Below are 7,936 nucleotides of genomic sequence, written 5' to 3' on the forward strand. Positions count from 1 at the left end.
ATATTAGTTCAAAAATATTTTTTATTTCAATATTTTGATAATATTGCATGAGTTACATTTATTATTAATAATATTAATATCTAGTCAAGTATTTAATATCCATCAAATCATATTTTTATTGATTAATTTTTATATGATAAAAAAATTATAAATTAATAGTTAAAAAATCTATAAAGAGCATAACTCGAATGATCGAATTTAAAATTTTTGTTATTTTCTTTTTGCTGTCGAATTTTCAATCAAATTATGTGATAGGAATAAAAAATTTGTAAAAAAAATAAAAAATATTTAAATATTTACTTAATAAATAAAATAATATCTTTTTTTCTATTAAGAAAATATTCAAATAATTTTTCGATATTTAATTGCAAAGTTGACATTTTATAATATTATAGTAAAAAAAATCGACAAAAATAATATTATATGTATAAACAAAACTAAATTTAAAAAACAATAAAAAGTAAATAAATGATATATATTATAAAAAATATTAAATACTAATAATTTCATTTATATTAAAAAATTAAACTTGATTTTAGATAATTAAATAATTAAATTATTATTAGTTATTATTATTTGTTTTAAATTTATATATATATAATACAATAATTTTTATCATTGTATAAATATCTAATCACATAAATATTTCTTATACATAATCTTTTTTTTTTCTGAAGTGCGACAACAAATAAATTATTACACTGGGACAATTATCTACACATATATACTTGTTATTGATTTTTAAAAACTCAATAGGAACAATGACCCCACACAAATATATATAACTTATAGTAGTGGCTCTTTAAATGCACTGCCGTATATATGCATTGTTTGTGAACCATATAGTTTGAGAATCATAAAGAGTCATAATTTTCTTTTTCTTTTGTTTTTTAATGCATTGGTTTTTTTATTTTATATTTTCTAATTATTGTTAAAATAAATAACTAATTTTAGATTTAATCAATATATAATTAATAATGTTATATATGTATAAAAATACTAGAAAATCATCAGAATTTATTATTTTTAATCATCATTTTTAGCTATCAATTTAAGTCATTTAGTTCAATAATCTAACAATATATTTTAGTCTACACTTTTAAATATTAACGACTAATTAATAACAAAAAATAATAAATTCTAATAATTCTCTAGAATTCTTCCCTACAAAGTTATATAAATATTAAAATAAAATAAAATAATTTTATATTATTATTATCTCTCTAACCTTACTCATATATTATCTGCCAAAGAAAATATTGATGAATAAACAAAGCCTCTTCAACACATACAATATTGTGGTACTGAATGTGCATGCATTATTATATATGCTGATCGAAGGAAAATTTTCCTATCTCCTCGAAATAACAGAAATTTCATGAATTAATGATACATTTTTGTCTTCGAAATTTAGATATATGAAAAACATAACTATTTATATTACTACTTTTATCAATTTAAATTTTTGTAGCAAGTGATATCATGATATTATATTGTATCCGAATTTTATATCTAAAAAATTAAGAATCTGATTTTTGGTGAATTTTAAAAGAGAAAAAAAATAGTAAGGCAAATAAAATGAATAAAGATGACCTATACAAAATTTTAAAAGAGAAAAAAAATAGTAAGGCAAATAAAATGAATAAAGATGACCTATACAAAAATTAAGTAAACTAAAAATATATTTAAAGAGATATGTTAAAAATATAATTATTCATGTTGTCTTCTCCTATCTATTTAAATTTTTTTAAAAAATAGTATGACAATATATTTGAGAGTAATTAATTTATCAGAAGTATTGTTTAAAGAGAAAGTATAGAAGAACAACATTTTTTTCTAAACAACGTATACAATAGGTTTAAAAAAAGTTAATTTAAATTTTAAAAATTAATTTTTGAATTAATTAGATTTAGTCATAATTTTGAAATATTTTTTTATTTTTGTTGCCATCGCCGCCACTGCCGTATCGCGACTCCAGTACCCCCGTAGTTGCTGTCTTGTTACTTGTTTCTTATCAACTAGGTCGGATGTTCATGTTACTATGTATGTAGATTTTCTTTTCATTCTAAAATAGATATTTATGTGGGTATACCATTGATATTTTACTTGATTTGGTTGATTCTACCTACACATACTTCGCAGGATGTTCATTTTACTATGTATGCGGATGGTTCATTTCACTAAAATGTGGATATTTACTTGGGTCATACCATTTTGGTGAACGAAGCAAAGTGACACGTGATGGAAGTGGCAAGGACATCACGCATCGGCGTGGAAGCAAGGGCAGAGGTGCAGGGTTGGAGCAGCAGAGGAACAATTCCTCTGGCTCGACGATAGTGCAACGTCACGGACGAGAGAAGAACGTGCGTAGTAGCAGCGTTGCTTGCAGGGAGAACAAGGGCGGCGTGACGCATGGGAGAAAAAAGTACAGCAGCGACATCGAGAGCAGGGGTGCGACGCAGAGAAGCAGAAGGTGTAGCGGCAGCGTCAGTTGCAAGGAGCACAAGGGTGGTGCGACGCATGAGAGAAGAAAGTGCAGCAGCGATGCGGCGCGTTGCTTCTTCAGACGGTGGCGGCGACGGTGAGATGCATTGGTGACGAGGTGACAAAGAAGGGGAGTGAAGCAGCTGTGGTAAAAAGAGAGAAAGGTAGAAGGTGAGAGGCTAGAATTGTGGTAGATAAATAGGGTGGAATATTTTTTGTTTTAGTGGGCCTGAAGTGCAGCCCATTGTTCACATTGTTTGCACCCTTATTATCTACTTAACAGAACTCTTGTTTAAATTATCGGCTCCGCTAGGTAGACAATAGAGATTGTGAACAATGTGAACAATTGGTTGGAAATTTAGCCCAATGAAGGTAAAAAAAAATACCAATCAAATTACCCAAACCAAAAATTCTATTCAGTTATTTCAAAATTTTAACCATTCACTATACCCTAATTTATAAAAATCAACATCTTCTTCTCCGAATCCTTTGCCGCCGCCACTTAATCAACCATCCCCCTTCACCGGGATCAATCTCTCCCTCACCATACATCATCGTCGCCGCCTGAGTTCATCACGTCGTCGCCGCTTCACCAACCACCCCATTTGCTGGTACCACTATCTCCCTCACCGGAAATCGAAGTCGTCATAGGTCTCCTCCTCACCGTTACGGGATCGCCAGACAGGCCCCTCTGCAGCATCAGTCTCCACCATACCAGAAACGAATAGCGCCTACATGCTCCCTCTCGCCATTGCTGCTTCGTTCACCATCCACCGTCACCAGCATCCCCCATCACCAAAGAAACTTGTTGTCACATAAAATAGACTCAAGTGGAAAGAAAACATGTGGTTGCTAGTGATTAATGTTCAAACAACCATCCACGTAGTTATTAAAATAATCATCCGACTACCTAGTGAACATAGTTGTCAGAACCGAACCGGTAATCGAACCGGTCAGGTTACTGGGTCACTGGGTCACTGGTTCAACCGTTGGGTCACTGGTTGAATCGGTTGACTCGGTACTATATAAATAAAAAATAAAAATAGTCAAAAATTTAAAATTTTAATTTAAAATACATATTTTTACTAATATTTTAAGAATATCAAAATATTTTAAAATAATATAGACTAGAAATAATAAGTATTTTATTATTTTTACTCTATTATAAATATTTTTATTTTTTTATATTAAAATAACTATTATTTTTAAATTTTAACAATTTATTAATTAGTTTATATCTATTATATTATTATATATTACAAGTATTTATTAAAAAATAATGCTAATAGATATTATATAATTATAAAAAAAATAAATGAGTTTATAATTATTGTTAAATGAAAATATAATTAATTTAAGAATAAATGAATTTATAACTAAATTTAAAATAAATTGGGTAGAAATAAATTATTTGATAAAAGATATGTATATATATTATAATTTGCATATATATATAAATGAAAACCATCCCAGCCTAGTGCCTGTCAATAGGGTCACTCTTCCAAGGGGGAGGGGTTCGAACCCTTTATGTTACATTTTGTTAAAATTTAATTTCTAACCGGTTCGGTTGGACCGAACTTTACCGAGTTCGACCGGTTTTCACCGGTTCGCACCGGGTTTAACCGGTTCGCACCGGATTTAACCGGACCGGTAAAGGATTCGGTTCTGCTAACACTGCTAGTGAAATGATCATCCAGATTTGCTAAATCTATATACTTAAACTGACTCGAACAAAATAACCATCTTAATACTAAAATAACCATCTGCATACCTAATGAATTGAACATCTAGCTTATTTGAGAAGTTTGAAGGATGTCATCTGAATGAGTAGAATTGTCATTGGTGAATGAGGATGAGGCATTTGCGGGGTGGAGAGAGCCGACGACAAGGGTAGAGGCAAGGGAGGAGATTCGGCGACGGAACAGCCATGCAATGACAAATTTGGCTAGGCGAGGTTGCAAATATGTTCCGTAGGCTTCGAACCCGAACGAACAGCGACCAAAGATGGAAGAGGAGGAGGAGTCGAATCGGTAGGAGGAAGGGCGACATCAATGAGGTGCGGCACAACAGCAGCAACGGCGCGATAGGGAGGACAAACGACGGGGATAATGTGCGTCTCAGACGGCGGGACGGGAAACGGCGGCGGCTCGATGGTACTAGGCAGCGGTGTTGAGACTTGTTGGGACGGCAACAAGGTCTGCATAATGGGAAAGAAAATGCATGTTGTTCGGGAGGGATCCGTATCTATATGTCAACCAATTTGTCAATACAAGGTAATAGATAAGCATATTTAGGGCATGCTTTATTAATATCTGTAAAGTCGACGCATACGCGCCATTTATCTGAACTTTTTCTTACCATTACCACGTTCGATAACCATGTTGTGAATCGTAGTTCTTTGATGAATCCAGCAGTACGTAGTTTTATGGTTTCTTCTAAAGATGCCGCCCATTTTTCTATTCCGAGGTTTCATTTTTCTAAGCTATAGGTCAGGCGGTTGGGTCAATCGCCAACTTGTGACAAATGATGTTGTGGTCAATCCCTGGCATGTCGGCCGGTGTCCACGCAAATAGGTCAGTGCATTGTCTCATAATATGGTCGTTAGCCACGATCGCTCTTCGCTTGTTAAGGAACCCCTGTATATGTAAATTGGTTTTCATTCTTGGTTAAGGTTACCTTCTCGAGATCATCCATTGGTTGAGGTCTTTCACAAAAATCCTCCTTGGGATCGAGCTCAGATAGAAGGGGTAACCCCTCCAAGTTGTACACAACCTGCATGCGTGTTGGTGGTATTGTCTTAGCAGAACTTTATTTTAAACTTGCGTTGTAACATTGCCGTGATTCTTTATGGTCGGCGTGTACCGTTGCCACTAAATTTTCCTGTACATGAAAGTTAACACACAAATATAAAGTGGTTACTATTGCTTCAAAAGAATTTAAAGCAGGTCGTCCAAGAATAATGCTATACAGACTGGGGCAATCTACTATGAGATACCGGATGTCAACAGTTTTTTATTGAAGCCTTTCTCCCATCATAGTCTTTAACCAGATATGCCTGAGCACTGGGACTCTTTTCCCAGAGAACCCGACCAGTTCTTCAGAGGAATGTTGCATAGCTTTATCACACAGTTTCATTTTTTGAAAAATTGAATAAAATAGGACATCGACACTACTACCTAGGTCTAATAAGACCTTTCTTACCAACAAGTCACCAGTCTGAATAGAAATCACCACCGGGTCATCGAGGTTTGGACTTGAAGTTCGAAAATCGGATTGTGTGAAAGCGACTGTTGTTGTTTTTATACCCTCATTTGTTGGCTGAGTTATTCCTTCTATTGCTAGCATAGCCCAATAACTTGTTTTCCAAGCAGAGAATATCATTCCTCCCTCAGCATAGCCTCTTGAAATGGAATTTATGATTCCCCTCGGTTGGTTAGAACTCGTCCATTTACCTTTGTCCTTTTCTGTTGATGTTTGGATGTTAACATCTTGAGTGGAACCGCTATCTTTTTGTAGCCTTCCATCTACATATTTGTCGAGGAGGTCTTGTCGAGCTAGTATTTCTAGGAGATCCTTTTGCCAATATGCACTCATTTGTAGTATGGCCGAAATTTTAGTAAAAGGCGCAATATTTTGTTTTGTCCACAAAACTTTGGTCTTAGTAGGCTCCTACTCTGCTCGGAGGCTTAATTATTTTTACATGGAGGATTTCTTTTATGATATCTTCCCTCTTGGTGTTGAACCGGGTATAAGTGTTAAACTTCGGAGTGACCTTAAATGGTTTTTTAACGTCCTTGTTGTTTTAGGGCTTTGAAGTTTTCTCCTCATCATGCCGAGGTTGTTGTTTATCTACCTTTCGAGCTTCACGAAGCTCTTCAATCTCCATTTGTCCAGCAGCTTTTTCTTGGAGCTCAGCTAATGTCTTTGCCTTTATTACTGTTATAGTCTCTTGAAATTTACTTGGGCGAAGGCCGCTTTTTGATTGCATGTAAGTGCATGTCCGGGCTGAGGTTTGAAATTTCCATGGTTGCGCTAGCAAAGCGTGTCATATAGTCTTTGAGATTTTCATGCTGCCCCTGTTTGATGGTGCTAAGATAGTCTGATCCATGCACGTAAATTTTTGAAGTGGCGAAGTGGTTAGTAAATATCTCCGCCAAGTTCACAAAATTTGAAATGGATCCTGTAGGCAACTTATAGAACCAAAGTAAAGCAGCACCATCGAAAAAAGTTGGAAAAAAACGACAAAGCATAGGGTCAGAACCACCATTAAAAAATATTATCGCCTGGAACTTAGTAACGTGTATGTGTGGATCCCTGAGCCCTTCGTATGGCTTGAGGGTGGTAGGCAGCATAAAATTCTTTGATATCTGAAACTTCATAATGTCCTCTGAAAAATGATTGGATATTGTCTTTTTTTTTCTTTTGGAAGGATTGTTTCGTCCGAGCGAGCTTCCATCACAGGTTCATCGTTTGGGTTTGCACTCTTGGGATGTCTTTGTCTTTTTTCCCGTTTTGTTGCTAGGTCTCAGTTCCTCTTTGGAGCTCTGCTTGCAATTCCGCATTTTGTGTCAGCAACTCAGATTGTCTCAGTTGCGGGGATCCGTTGTCAACCACTTTTGAGGTACCTGTAATGAGATTTTGTCAGAAAAAGGGATTTAATATGGGGGTTATAATAAGGCCCCATGGTAGGTGTCAAATGTTCCATTTGTTGAGGGTCTTGGCCGAGTTATAGCGACTCCTAGCACCGATGAGCTTGCTTCGTTGGAGGAGTTATACATCAGTTAGAGTCAACACCATGAGTTAGAACACCTGCAAAAAATACTCTAACGCTCAAGTCACAAGGGAATCTCAATAATGTGATAAGAACCAGTAAAAGCAAGTAAAGTATATCATGTCTCCTCTGTTGCGTTGTTATTCATTCCTTTATATAGAGTACTAGTTTGTTGTTTAGTTTAGAGTTTCACCAAGATTTTTGTTTAGTCCGAGAATATATATTGCTATGTAGGGTTCCGAACAATAATGTTTTATTGATCACGTTTGACTTGCGTCTTATGTGTCTAAGTTTATTGATTTCGTTGTCGAGGTATAGGGTACACATCACCATTCTACTTGACAATCACGTTCAACTGGTATATATATTAGTTCTATATGTTCATAAACTACAGTAGTTAGCAGCAGATTCAACAGGCTAAATTTTGTTGAGGATAAATCGCATAACATGTGTATTTTATAAAAGTCTAAACGACGAAAATAGATAAGTGAATCCAAAATCAAAAGAAAAGAAGGTTCATGGCCAAGGGTAAAGATATTCGAGTAAGGGTTATTTTGGAATGTACCTGTTGTACTCAAAAGAGTGTTAATAAGGAATCGACGGGTATTTCCAGATATATTACTCAAAAGAATCGACACAATACGCTCAGTCGATTAGAATTAAGAAAATTCTGTTCTTGTT

The sequence above is a fragment of the Arachis stenosperma genome, chromosome 3 (assembly GCF_014773155.1).
Source record: "Arachis stenosperma cultivar V10309 chromosome 3, arast.V10309.gnm1.PFL2, whole genome shotgun sequence".
Classification (NCBI taxonomy): domain Eukaryota; kingdom Viridiplantae; phylum Streptophyta; class Magnoliopsida; order Fabales; family Fabaceae; genus Arachis; species Arachis stenosperma.